This window comes from Scyliorhinus canicula, chromosome 18 (assembly GCF_902713615.1).
Source record: "Scyliorhinus canicula chromosome 18, sScyCan1.1, whole genome shotgun sequence".
In the NCBI taxonomy this organism is placed as follows: domain Eukaryota; kingdom Metazoa; phylum Chordata; class Chondrichthyes; order Carcharhiniformes; family Scyliorhinidae; genus Scyliorhinus; species Scyliorhinus canicula.
In genome coordinates this window covers 131,431,496-131,446,890 of record NC_052163.1, presented here as the reverse complement: position 1 = coordinate 131,446,890, position 15,395 = coordinate 131,431,496, and the positions used below count along the sequence as shown (strand labels likewise).

Sequence of the window (15,395 nt, the reverse complement as noted above, 5' to 3'; positions counted from 1 at the left end):
CTTCCCTCTGTATGTCCAATACTCCCAACCGTTTCCTCTGGCTCTCTGTAAACTATCCCACTCAGGCAGGATCCAATCAATGCCTGTTACCGGGCAGAATACGGCCTATTGCTAAGTCTGGCCACCAGAGAACCTATCGAACAGAGTCCCACTGATGTCTCTGGTGCTGAAATGTCTGAGTTCTGCTGTCCGAAGGCTGGTTTGGTGTACTATGTTGTGACTTTTGAATTCTTTACTTCCCCTGCGTGACTTAAAGATACATGTCCAAAGCATCCATGGATCAAAATGATAATGGCGAAAATAAAGAAGGGAATCAACAGGAAAGGCGGCGGCGCCGCTGACACACGGCGGCGCCGCTGACACACGGCGGCGCCGCTGACACACGGTGGCACCGCAGCAAATTGCCATGGTTCCTTCAAAATTACCTTCCAAAACTGTGATGTTTACATCCTAGAAGAACATGAGCAGCAGATGCTTGGATATATCACCACCTCCTAGTTTGCCTCCACATTACATGTCACCTTGACATCATTTCTTCACTGCCACTTACATGTAGATTGCAGTCCAAATTAGTTCACAACCACTTGTCCAAGGGCAATTAGGAATGGGAAATAAATGCTGCCCTACACAGTGATGCTCACATCTCAAGAACAAATGAGAAAAAAGATTTAGAGGTCATCACTCTCTCAAAAACAAAATTTACTTCATTACAAAGGCATCACAGTTTCTTATATTTCATCTCCATCCATACAACTAAATAGTTGCTGGTGACCATTCTTCTGCTTTGTAGGAAGGTGCCTGTCCTCTTTTCTCTCTGTTTTCAATGCATTAAATCACTGGGATTTTATTCCAGCCATTAAGAGGGAGTGCTGAGAATTAAGCAATTTACACCTTTCGGTTTTATTTTTTTTAATGGGATGACAAGCCCAAGTACAAAAAATTTATAATAAAAAAGTTCTTACAAAGTACGTGGATTCCTGTCATATCAAAGGTCAGAAATTTCAAGCTGCTACAAAACCAATTCATGCCATAATGTAATTTTGCATTAGTATTCAAACAAATTTGCTGCCGGAGGGGGTGGTGGAAGCAGGGACGATAGTGACATTTAAGGGGCATTTTGATAAATACATGAATAGGATGGGAGTAGAGGGATACGGACCCAGGTAGTGTAGAAGATTGTAGTTTAGTCGGGCAGCATGGTCGGCACGGGCTTGGAGGACCGAAGGGCCTGTTCCTGTGCTGTACCTTTCTTTGCTCTTTGTTCAAACATGGCAGAGATAGGTCTATATCTTGGAGCAGTTAGTCCAATGTTGGAATATACTCCGAGACACACCAAGGTGCATTTAGCGGGCAATGTTGGAAGAGAAGAGCAGTCAATTTGTAACACATCCAAATTGTCAAGCAAGCTATTTAACATCTGTACAGGAAAAGATAGAAGAAAGGACACCCATAAAATAGTGCGGCCACAAAGGAGTTAGAACTGACTTTTTAAACTGCACAATGGACTGTTAGTTTCGAAGTTCTGGATACATGAGGTTATTCCACTCCCCACAACCAGTTCCTAGAGCCAAACTAGCGATATGGGATTGAATTCTAAGTCCCATGGCTGGGGCAGGAACGTTGATGGTTTACCGCTGCGGAGGCCAGTGGGAAAACATGTTGTATCTTCCGGCTCCAACACTTTAATTATGCAACCAGCTATTTTGTGTCATATTTTGAGGTGAGGCAGGTCTGAAGGTGTCTAGTCTGCCATCGTAACGGTGCCATATCAACAAGGTGTCCAGCATCCCTGATCCACTATTGAAGAAAGATGGACCAGCTGAAAATGAAGATGGATCACCAGGAGCACTCCGAGACAGGAAGATGACCTCCTTCAGGACACCGAATCTGAAAGGTTCACCTGTAGATGTCTTCCCTCCCCCAATGCTGAGGTGTTTAGGATCCAGGGTTGCCAGCACTCTCCATACCAAACTCCAGAGGCAGCCCAAGGCATTGTTCAGCTGAATCTCCACATCTGTACACCATGCTCTTTTACTTGTGTCTCACATCGGTCCGGTGTGTCTTCCCACAGGCTTCGCAGCGAATCGGGAATGGGGGGGGGGGCAATCCAGACGGGCCTACATCACCATCCCATTAGTGGGATGCAAATCACTTTCACAGCGTCCACCAACAGGTCACCCAAGTCGTCATGAGGTCATTAGTGGAAGATCCCATGGGAAATTCACGCCAGCATTTAGTGCCTCCCACCAAATTCCCACCTGTTTCCCATCCACCATTCCACCTGCCAACAGGAAGCATGGGAGAATTCCGCCTTTATTGATGCTCTACAACTTATTTAGATACATTACAAACATTGGTCATTAAATATGCTAGAGTCATACAGCAGCAAAACAAAATCAGTGCAAATATTTCCCAAGGTTTGATCCTTTCTACATGATGCTCATCTGAAATATCGTTGTTTGACCATAATAGAAACTGAAATGTGTCCAGGATCCCATATGGCAGCAGAACATTTGCTGAGCAAATTCTCAAAGGTAAATTTTAAAATGGAAGTGCAACATTTCAGTTTTTCACAGCAGCGGGGCAACTGTGAAACATACTTCCCGGTGTCTTATAGGATTTAATTTGCTCCTTTCCTCTCTCCCTCACTTCAATTTACATACATAGTAGGATACATCTGTGTCAAGCATCTTCCCGTACATCTGTAGCATTAAAAATAGCTTTCCAGGATATGGCACTAGCACGTCTCTACTGCTATAAATCAATTTGGGTTCCAAAACATGCATTAATCATAAAAAGGTAATGTACGTTCAGTGCATTTAAATAAATAAAACAAAGTTGCTCGTCAGGCAATGCAACGGTCATGTACCCGAAGAAAAAATGCTGGAAAATCTCAGCAGGTCTGGCAGCATCTGTAGGGAGTGAAAAGTGCTAATGTTTCGAGTCCGATGACTCTTTGTCAAAGCTCAAGGTCTTTGTACCCTTTGTAAAAGGTCATGTAACCTTTTACTCACTCACTATTAGCATGTTTTGGCCATAACAATTGCACATCACTGAACATATCGGGGAAAGGTGCCCAGACACATGTCTTCTCTGATAATTGCCACCCTGCAAACAATTTTGAAATTTTAAAGAAGATCCTTCGGTGAGAAATTTCTCACTTATTAAGGTTATTTTTTTGGACAATGACAACAATGCTCCTTATGTGAATAGCCAGCCTTTCCAAAGGCCATCTTTCACTAAAATCAATTTGAGCTGTATGGCAAAATATCACAGAACTAAAGCAGATAAAACTGCTGGTGTGTGAAGCTGCAGCTCCCATTAGATTGTTTACCGATTGCAGAATAGGAGTCCTGGTAAAATATAAAATTAATTTGATTTACATTCTGCTACAGTTGTGAGGTTTAAAATGCTTATGTTTTGGAACTGTATCTTCTGAAGTCGGCCTGACTGCAAGCCTGGGTGGTTTCATTGTTAGAATCGCAGAATCACAGAGTGCAGAAGAGGCCCTTCGGCCCATCGAGTCTGCACCAATACCTGAAAAATAGTTGACCTACCTACCTAATCCCATTCACCAGCACAAAGCCCATAGCCTTGAATGTTACGACGAGCCTTTTTAAAGGATGTGAGGCATCCCACCTCTACCACCCTCCCAGGCAGTGCATTCCAGATCGTCTCCACACTCTGGGTAAAAAGATTTTTCCTCAAATCCCTCTGAAATCTCCTGTCCCTCACCTTGATCTCTAGTCCCCCTGTGACTGAGGGGTACAGGTACTCCACATCCACCCTGTCCATGCCTCAAGAGCTCCGCCTTCAACACCATAATCCCAGCCAAACACATATCAAAGCTCTAAAACTCTGCATGATCCTCGACTTCCTGACCCATAGACCACAATCAGTAAGGATAAAGAACACCACCTCCTCCATGGTAATCCTCAATACCGGGACCCGGCAAGGCTCCCTACTATATTCCCTATACACGCACGACTGAGGAGCAAAATTTGGCTCCAACCCCATCTACACGTTTGCTGACGACATGACTGTAGTGGGCCAGATCTCAAACAACAATGGGGCTTTGACAAAGGATCACCTGGACTCGAAATATTAGCTCTTTTATCTCCCTACAGATGCCACCAGACCTGCAAAGATTTTCTCTTTGGTTCCAGATTTCAGCATCCACAGTAATTTTCTTTTATCTAGTGGAGTGGGGCAAGATCAACAATTGCTCCTTCAATGCCAGCAAAACTAAAGAGTTCGCTATTGACTTCATGAAGCAATGTACTGTACACATCCCTGTCTACATCAATGGTGTTGAGGTGGAGATGATTGACAGCTTCAAATTCCTAGGTGTGCACATCACCAACAATCTGTCCTGGTCCACCCACGTCGACGCTACGATCAAGAAAGCCCAACAGCGCCTATACTTCCTCAGAAAACTAAGGCAATTCGACATGTCCACATTGATTCTTACCAACTTTTACAGATGCACCATAGAAAGCATCCTATCGGGCTGCATCACAGCCTGGGTATGGCAACTGCTCGGCCCAGGACCGCAAGGAACTTCAGAGTCGTGAACACAGCCCAGACCATCACATGAACCTGCCTCCCATCCACTGACTCCATCTACACTTCCCGCTGCCGGGGGAAAGCGGGCAGCAATATCAAAGACCCCACCTACCCGGCTTATTCACTCTTCCAACTTCTTCCATCGGGCAGGAGACACAAAAGTCTGAGAACACGCACGAACAGACTCAAAAGCAGCTTCTTCCCCGCTGTTACCAGACTCCTGAATGACCCTCTTATTGGACTGATCTGAGCTCTTCACACATCTTCTCTGCTGAGTAGTACCACACTTCTGCATGCTTCACCCAATGTCTGTGCGTATGTATTGACAGTGTATTTTATGTTTGCCCTATTATGTATTTTATTTTCATGTATGGAATGATCTGTCTGAGCTACATGCAGAACAATACGTTTCACTGTACCCCGGTACATGTGACAATAAACAAATCCAATAAATATGGAAGGTTTCAACACGTTATTCATGTTACTATACCAAGGAGGAGAATAGGTACTTAGCCATCATCCATAAGGAACCATGGACATTTCTCTGTTAGTGAAGGTATCATTTTATTTCTGATTGGCAAGAACTTGAGGAAGGGTTGGGTGAAGAAGAAAATGGAACTTAAGATGTGACATCCTAAAATGTTGAATATTTCATCCACCGGCCAACAAGGGCGGAATTCAATCTCTCCTATACATGCTGTTCCCCATCCCTGGTGTCTTCTTGCATCCATGTCCTATTAAACACACTAAATATTTAATAGATCCAGACTTAAAATTTCCCAAGCACTAGCTGTGTCTTTAGTTGGATCTAACAGCCAATTCCTGCAGTAGATGGTGTCAGGCCTCACAGCCTCAACTAAAAGCAGCAGCAGCTGAAACACAAGTGAAAGCTGGTGCGGATCGTGGTGCAGATTGTCCCAGGTCTAATAGGGGCAGCCGTCCACATGGCGGGCAAGGCCACCCAGCAGATGCCCACACACACACCAGATACGCCCACACACGCACACACCAGATACGCCCACACACGCACACACCAGATACGCCCACCCACACACACACACACACCAGATACGCCCACCCACACACACACACGATACGTCCACACACACACACACCAGATACGCCCACACACCAGATACGCCCACCCACACACACACACACACGATACGCCCACACACACACACCAGATACGCCCACACACACACACCAGATACGCCCACACACACACACACCAGATACGCCCACACACACACACACACCAGATACGCCCACACACACACACACCAGATACGCCCACACACACAACCAGATACGCCCACACACACACCAGATACGCCCACACACACACCAGATACGCCCACACGGCAGATACACCCACACAGCAGATACACCCCCACACACACAGCAGATACACCCCCACACACACAGCAGATACACCCACCCACACACGGCAGATACACACACCCACACAGCAGATACACCCCCACACACAGCAGATACACCCACCCACACAGCAGATACACCCACACACACACAGCAGATACACCCACACACACAGCAGATACACCCACACACACAGCAGATACACCCACACACACACGGCAGATACACCCACCCACACACGGCAGATACACCCCTACACACACAGCAGATACACCCACACACACAGCAGATACACCCACACACACAGCAGATACACCCACACACACAGCAGATACACCCACACACACAGCAGATACACCCACACACACAGCAGATACACCCACACACACAGCAGATACACCCCCACACACACAGCAGATACACCCACACACACACAGCAGATACACCCACACACACACACAGCAGATACACCCCCACACACACACACAGCAGATACACACGCAGCAGATGCACCCCTACACACAGCAGATACACCCCCACACACACACACAGCAGATACACCCACACACAGCAGATACACCCACACACAGCAGATACACACAGCAGATGCACCCCTACACACAGCAGATACACCCCCACACACACAGCAGATATACCCACCCACACACGGCAGATACACCCATACACGGCAGATACACCCACCCACACACAGTAAATACACCCACACACACAGCAGATACACCCACCCACACACAGCAGATACACCCACCCACACACAGCAGATACACCCACCCACACACAGCAGATACACCCACCCACACACAGCAGATACACCCACCCACACACAGCAGATACACCCACACACAGCAGATACACCCACACACAGCAGATACACCCACACACAGCAGATACACCCACCCACACAGCAGATACACCCACCCACACACACAGCAGATACACCCCCACACACACACACAGCAGATACACCCTCACACACACACAGCAGATACACCCCCACACACACAGCAGATACACCCCCACACACACAGCAGATACACCCCCACACACATACACAGCAGATACACCCCCACACACACACGGCAGATACACCCACCCACACACGGCAGATACACCCACACACAGCAGATACACACACTGCAGATGCACCCCTACACACACAGCAGATACACCCCGACACACACAGCAGATATACCCACACACACAGCAGATACACCCCCACACACACAGCAGATACACCCCCACACACACAGCAGATACACCCCCACATACACAGCAGATACACCCACACACACAGCAGATACACCCTCCACACACACAGCAGATACACCCACACACACACAGCAGATACACCCCCCCACACACACAGCAGATACACCCCCCCACACACACAGCAGATACACCCCCACACACACAGCAGATACACCCCCACACACACAGCAGATACACCCACACACAGCAGATACACCCACACACACAGCAGATACACCCACACACACAGCAGATACACCCACACACACACACAGCAGATACACCCACACACACACAGCAGATACACCCCCACACACACAGCAGATACACCCACACACAGCAGATACACCCACCCACACAGCAGATACACCCACCCACACAGCAGATACACCCACCCACACAGCAGATACACCCACCCACACACAGCAGATACACCCACCCACACACAGCAGATACACCCACACACACACACAGCAGATACACCCACCCACACACAGCAGATACACCCACCCACACACAGCAGATACACCCACCCACACACAGCAGATACACCCACACACACAGCAGATACACCCACCCACACAGCAGATACACCCACACACACACAGCAGATACACCCCCACACACACACAGCAGATACACCCACCCACACACAGCAGATACACCCACCCACACACAGCAGATACACCCACCCACACACAGCAGATACACCCACACACACAGCAGATACACCCACCCACACAGCAGATACACCCACCCACACAGCAGATACACCCACCCACACAGCAGATACACCCACCCACACAGCAGATACACCCACCCACACACACAGCAGATACACCCCCCCACACACACAGCAGATACACCCACCCACACACAGCAGATACACCCACCCACACACAGCAGATACACCCACCCACACACAGCAGATACACCCACCCACACACAGCAGATACACCCACCCACACACAGCAGATACACCCACCCACACACAGCAGATACACCCACACACACACAGCAGATACACCCACCCACACACAGCAGATACACCCACCCACACACAGCAGATACACCCACCCACACACAGCAGATACACCCACACACACACAGCAGATACACCCACCCACACACAGCAGATACACCCACACACACACAGCAGATACACCCACCCACACAGCAGATACACCCACACACACACAGCAGATACACCCACCCACACACAGCAGATACACCCCCACACACACACACAGCAGATACACCCACACACACAGCAGATACACCCACACACAGCAGATACACCCACACACACACAGCAGATACACCCACACACACAGCAGATACACCCACACACACACAGCAGATACACCCCCACACACACAGCAGATACACCCACACACACACAGCAGATAAACCCACACACACACAGCAGATACACCCACCCACACACAGCAGATACACCCACCCACACACAGCAGATACACCCACCCACACACAGCAGATACACCCACCCACACACAGCAGATACACCCACCCACACACAGCAGATACACCCACCCACACACAGCAGATACACCCACCCACACACAGCAGATACACCCACCCACACACAGCAGATACACCCACACACACACAGCAGATACACCCACACACACACAGCAGATACACCCACACACACACAGCAGATACACCCACACACACACAGCAGATACACCCACCCACACAGCAGATACACCCACACACACACAGCAGATACACCCACCCACACAGCAGATACACCCACACACACACAGCAGATACACCCACCCACACACAGCAGATACACCCCCACACACACACACAGCAGATACACCCACACACACAGCAGATACACCCACACACACAGCAGATACACCCACACACACACAGCAGATACACCCACACACACAGCAGATACACCCACACACACACAGCAGATACACCCCCACACACACACACACAGCAGATACACCCACACACACACAGCAGATACACCCACCCACACACAGCAGATACACCCACCCACACACAGCAGATACACCCACCCACACACAGCAGATACACCCACACACACACAGCAGATACACCCACACACACACAGCAGATACACCCACCCACACACAGCAGATACACCCACCCACACACACAGCAGATACACCCACACACACACAGCAGATACACCCACACACACACAGCAGATACACCCACACACACACAGCAGATACACCCACACACACACAGCAGATACACCCACCCACACAGCAGATACACCCACACACACACAGCAGATACACCCACCCACACAGCAGATACACCCACACACACACACAGCAGATACACCCACCCACACACAGCAGATACACCCCCACACACACACACAGCAGATACACCCCCACACACACACACACAGCAGATACACCCACACACACACAGCAGATACACCCACCCACACACAGCAGATACACCCACCCACACACAGCAGATACACCCACCCACACACAGCAGATACACCCACCCACACACAGCAGATACACCCACCCACACACGGCAGATACACCCACCCACACACAGCAGATACACCCACCCACACACACAGCAGATACACCCACCCACACACAGCAGATACACCCACCCACACACAGCAGATACACCCACCCACACACAGCAGATACACCCACACACACCCAGACAGACACCCACCCACAGACCCAGACAGACACCCACCCACAGACCCAGACAGACACCCACCCACAGACCCAGACAGACACCCACAGGCTGTGCAGCAACAATGGCAAACAGCTGCGGCAGCTGAAACGCCGCCGGCCTGGACACCAACTTTCCCAAATGGGTCAGAATTCCGTCAGAAACACACAGACCCCGACCCGGGGGGGGGGAGGCCGAGGCCTGGGGCCCGGGGGCAGAGCGATACCCCAGGCCGGAGACGCCGGTGTGAAAGAGGCCGCGCTAGGCGCCGGGGGGAGTGGGTACCTGTTGCTAGGCCGGGCCCGGCGCCGGGGCTGCCGCGTCCCTCATCCCCGCTCCCGCTGTCACTGCCGCCGCTCCGCCGGAGCCGGAGCCGGATCACTGCGCCTGCGCACTGCCCCGCCCCATTCCCGCGCCTGCGCACTGCCCCGCCCCATTCCCGCGCCTGCGCACTGCCCCGCCCCATTGCCACGCTTGCGCACTGCCCCCGCCCCATTGCCACGCCTGCGCACTGCCCCCGCCCCATTGCCACGCCTGCGCACTGCCCCCGCCCCATTCCCGCGGCTGCGCACTGCCCCGCCCCATTGCCACGCCTGCGCACTGCCCCGCCCCATTCCCGCGCCTGCGCACTGCCCCGCCCCATTGCCACGCCTGCGCACTGCCCCCGCCCCATTGCCACGCTTGCGCACTGCCCCCGCCCCATTCCCGCGCCTGCGCACTGCCCCGCCCCATTGCCACGCCTGCGCACTGCCCCCGCCCCATTCCCGCGCCTGCGCACTGCCCCGCCCCATTGCCACGCCTGCGCACTCCCCCGCCCGGCGGTGAGGAGATGGGGATGAAATGAAAACTGCTTCTTGTCACCAGTCGGTTTCAATAAAGTGAAAGCCCCTAGTCGCCTCATTCCGCCGCCTGTTCGGGGAGGCTGGTACGGGAATTGAACCCGCGCTGCTGGCCGGCCTTAAGCAGGATGGCAACAGCAGGTTAAAGTCCAACAGGTTTGTTTGGAATCAGCAGCTTCCCGGGAAGGAGCAGCGCTCCGACAGCCAGTGATTCCAAACAAACCGGTTTCAACCTGCTGGTGTCACATCTCTCAGTGACTCAGAGGGAGGCGCGCGGGGGGAAAGAGAGGCGCGGGGGGGGAAAGAGAGGCGCGGGGGGGGGGGGAAAAGAGAGGCGCGGGGGGGGAAAAGAGAGGCGCGGGGGGGGGGGAAAAGAGAGGCGCGGGGGGGGGGAAAAGAGAGGCGCGGGGGGGGGGGGAAAAGAGAGGCGCGGGGGGGGAAAAGAGAGGCACGGGGGGGGGGGAAAGAGAGGCGCGGGGGGGGGGAAAGAGAGGCGCGGGGGGGGGAAAGAGAGGCGCGGGGGGGGGAAAGAGAAGCGCGGGGGGGGGAAAGAGGCGCGGGGGGGGGAAAGAGAGGCGCGGGGGGGGAAAGAGAGGCGCGGGGGGGGGAAAGAGAGGCGCGGGGGGGGGAAAGAGAGGCGCGGGGGGGGGGGAAAGAGAGGCGCGGGGGGGGGGAAAGAGGCGCGGGGGGGGGAAAGAGGCGCGGGGGGGGAAAGAGGCGCGGGGGGGGAAAGAGGCGCAGGGGGGGGAAGAGAGGCGCGGGGGGGGAAGAGTGTCGCGGGGGGAAAGAGAGGCGCGGGGGGAAAGAGAGGCGCGGGGGGAAAGAGAGGCGCGGGGGGAAAGAGAGGCGCGGGGGGAAAGAGAGGCGCGGGGGGAAAGAGAGGCGCGGGGGAAAGAGAGGCGCGGGGGGAAAGAGAGGCGCGGGGGGAAAGAGGCGCGGGGGGAAAGAGAGGCGCGGGGGGAAAGAGAGGCGCGGGGGGAAAGAGAGGCGCGGGGGGAAAGAGAGGCGCGGGGGGAAAGAGAGGCGCGGGGGGAAAGAGAGGCGCGGGGGGAAAGAGAGGCGCGGGGGGAAAGAGGCGCGGGGGGAAAGAGGCGCGGGGGGAAAGAGGGGCGGGGGGGAAAGAGAGGCGCGGGGGGGAAAAGAGAGGCGCGGGGGGGAAAAGAGAGGCGCGGGGGGGAAAAGAGAGGCGCCGGGGGGGAAAGAGGCGCGGGGGGGGGGGGAAAGAGAGGCGCGGGGGGGGGAAAGAGAGGCGCGGGGGGGGGAAAGAGAGGCGCGGGGGGGAAGAGAGGCGCGGGGGGGAAAGAGAGGCGCGGGGGGGAAAGAGAGGCGCGGGGGGGAAAGAGGCGCGGGGGGGAAAGAGAGGCGCGGGGGGGAAGAGAGGCGCGGGGGGGAAAGAGAGGCGCGGGGGGGAAAGAGAGGCGCGGGGGGGAAAGAGGCGCGGGGGGAAGAGAGGCGCGGGGGGGAAGAGAGGCGCGGGGGGGAAGAGAGGCGCGGGGGGGAAGAGAGGCGCGGGGGGGAAGAGAGGCGCGGGGGGGAAGAGAGGCGCGGGGGGGAAGAGAGGCGCGGGGGGGAAGAGAGGCGCGGGGGGGAAGAGAGGCGCGGGGGGAAGAGAGGCGCGGGGTGGGAAGATAGGCGCGGGGGGGAAGAGAGGCGCGGGGGGGAAGAGAGGCGCGGGGGGAAGAGAGGCGCGGGGGGGAAAGAGAGGCGCGGGGGGGAAGAGAGGCGCGGGGGGGAAGAGAGGCGCGGGGGGGAAGAGAGGCGCGGGGGGGAAGAGAGGCGCGGGGGGAAGAGAGGCGCGGGGGGGAAGAGAGGCGCGGGGGGGAAGAGAGGCGCGGGGGGGGAAGAGAGGCGCGGGGGGGAAGAGAGGCGCGGGGGGGAAGAGAGGCGCGGGGGGAAGAGAGGCGCGGGGGGGAAGAGAGGCGCGGGGGGGAAGAGAGGCGCGGGGGGGAAGAGAGGCGCGGGGGGGAAGAGAGGCGCGGGGGGGAAGAGAGGCGCGGGGGGGAAGAGAGGCGCGGGGGGGAAGAGAGGCGCGGGGGGGAAGAGAGGCGCGGGGGGGAAGAGAGGCGCGGGGGGGAAGAGAGGCGCGGGGGGGAAGAGAGGCGCGGGGGGGAAGAGAGGCGCGGGGGGGAAGAGAGGCGCGGGGGGGAAGAGAGGCGCGGGGGGGAAGAGAGGCGCGGGGGGGAAGAGAGGCGGGGGGGGAAGAGAGGCGGGGGGGAAGAGAGGCGGGGGGGGGAAGAGAGGCGGGGGGGAAGAGAGGCGGGGGGAAGAGAGGCGGGGGGAAGAGAGGCGGGGGGGGGAAGAGAGGCGGGGGGGGGAAGAGAGGCGCGGGGGGGAAGAGAGGCGCGGGGGGGAAGAGAGGCGCGGGGGGGAAGAGAGGCGCGGGGGGGAAGAGAGGCGCGGGGGGGAAGAGAGGCGCGGGGGGGAAGAGCGGCGCGGGGGGGAAGAGCGGCGCGGGGGGGAAGAGAGGCGCGGGGGGGAAGAGAGGCGCGGGGGGGAAGAGAGGCGCGGGGGGGAAGAGAGGCGCGGGGGGGAAGAGCGGCGCGGGGGGGAAAGAGGGGCGCGGGGGGGAAAGAGGGGCGCGGGGGGGAAAGAGGGGCGCGGGGGGGAAAGAGAGGCGCGTGGGGGGAGAGGGGTGGGGGAGAGGCGCAGGGGGGGGGAAGGGCGAGAGGAGCCGTCGGGGGGGGGGGGGGGAGAAGAGGAGCCTGGAGGGGGGGGGGTGGTAAGAGGAGCCTGGGGGGGGTAGAGGACGTGGGGGGGGGGGGGGGGGAAAGAGGCCCAGGGGGGGGAAGAGAGAAGAGAGAGGGAAAGGGGAAAGGAGCGGGGGGGGGAAAGAGAGGGGGAAGGGTGGTGTTATTACTGTGTTGGGGGCTGGGGTTGAATTATTGTCACATGTACACATGTACCGAGGTTACAGTGAAAAGTATTGTTCTGTATACAGTCCAGACAGATCGTTCCATACATGAAAAAGACATACAATAGATACACAATGTAAATACACAGACATCGGGTGCGCACACGGAGTGTGGTGCTACTCAGTGGGGGACGGGTGGAGAGATCAATTCTTACTGGAGGGTCCAGTAAGATGTCTGACACCAGGTTAAGGTCCAATAGGTTTCACCTGATGAAGGGGCGTCACTCCGAAAGCCAACCTTGTGTTGGGAGTCTTCCTGTACCCACTCCAGTCCCAACAGCGGCATCTTCACATCATAAGAGGATCATTCAGGGCTCTGGAGACAGCTGACAGGAAGCTGTTTTGAACACATTAGTGCATGTTCTTTGTGTCTCCTGCCCAATAGAAATTCCCTGAAGAATATCTTTAGGTAATTTGGGGTTTTTTTGTGAAAAATGTGGTGAAAAAAGACACCCAGAAGGCGGCAGCTCTGCTCCAGTGAGCAGCTCGGGAGTTTCCAGGATTGGGGTGTTTCTGTGAAATGATCAAAAAGCCGAACTCTTCCCCTTGTGAAGCAATTTCCTTTCATCTTTTGGTCAGGACTTTTACTAGGAAGCTAAGTGAAGCCCCACTTTCCTCAATCACCTCCCCCACTACCCCACCCCAAGTGCTTGGCAGCACCACAACTATAAAAGGTGTAAAAGCAGAGTATGGAAATCAAGAAACTTACTTTAAAGTTTCCTTAAGGTGTTCAAAGAGCACAGTATGAACTGAAATTCAGGTATACTTTTCTAAAATTACTTTGTGCAGTTGATGCTTTCTAAGTCACAGATAATCACTTCTCGTCACAAGTAGGCTTCAATGAAGTTACTGTGAAAAGTCTCTAGTTGCCACATTCTGGCGCCTGTTCGGGCAGGCTGGTACAGGAATTGAACCCACCCTGCTGGCATTGTTGTGCATGACAAGCCAGCTGTTTAGCCCACTGTGCTAAACCAGCCTCAAATGGTGTTGATCTCATCTCTCTGATAACGTATGTCTGAGCGATTGCCCATCACAGAATCCATTGAACCCCTGAAAGAGCACCCTACCCACTCCTCTCTCCCTGCCCCCCCCCCCCCCCCCCCCCACAGCCATAACCCCACCTAACCTGCACATCTTTGGACTGTGGGAGGAAACCCATGCAGTCGGGGAAAATAATTAACTCCACACCGATAGTCACCCAAGGCCAGAATTGACCCGATACCTGGCGCTGAAGCAGCAGTGCTAAACACTGTCACCCTAATGTGTTTTGCACCATTCCTGTGCGATTCATCACTAAACACATTTATTGCACTTCAATCAGTCAATGCTGAACATTTAAGTTCCACCACGGCTGGTTACTGTTATCAAATACGTAACATTTATGAGCAGGATTTACACCAACTGCTAAGTTGCTAAAGGCCAGAGTGTAGACGGGCACAAAAACTGTACATGCATGACAAAAAAACTGCTGAGGAGCAGAGTGGAGGCATTCGAAGGCAGTTGATGTGGAGATGAAAAAAAGTTAGAAATATAAACACAGGCATTGAAGATGGCGGCCAATAAAGATAGTCAACAAAACAGAGCTTCCTTTGCGAAAGCATAGACACTCACTTTCCTTTCGCTCAAATTATTTTTCCCAATACCAGACTTGTATTAACTCAGTGGGTGCCACTTTATTAGTTGAGCAAAACACATTATTGAATAAAATA

General features: G+C 54.5%; 1 protein-coding gene across 1 annotated transcript in view; it reads right to left on the bottom strand.

Annotated features, from left to right (window-relative positions):
* Positions 1 to 10,340, bottom strand: part of LOC119952965 (casein kinase I-like) — a 144,184-nt gene extending 133,844 nt beyond the window's left edge. Inside the window, exon 1 of the mRNA XM_038776610.1 lies at positions 10,222 to 10,340. The gene's annotated coding sequence lies outside the window, so the exon portion shown is untranslated. The remainder of the gene's footprint in view (positions 1 to 10,221) is intronic.
* Positions 10,341 to 15,395: the final 5,055 nt, after the last annotated feature.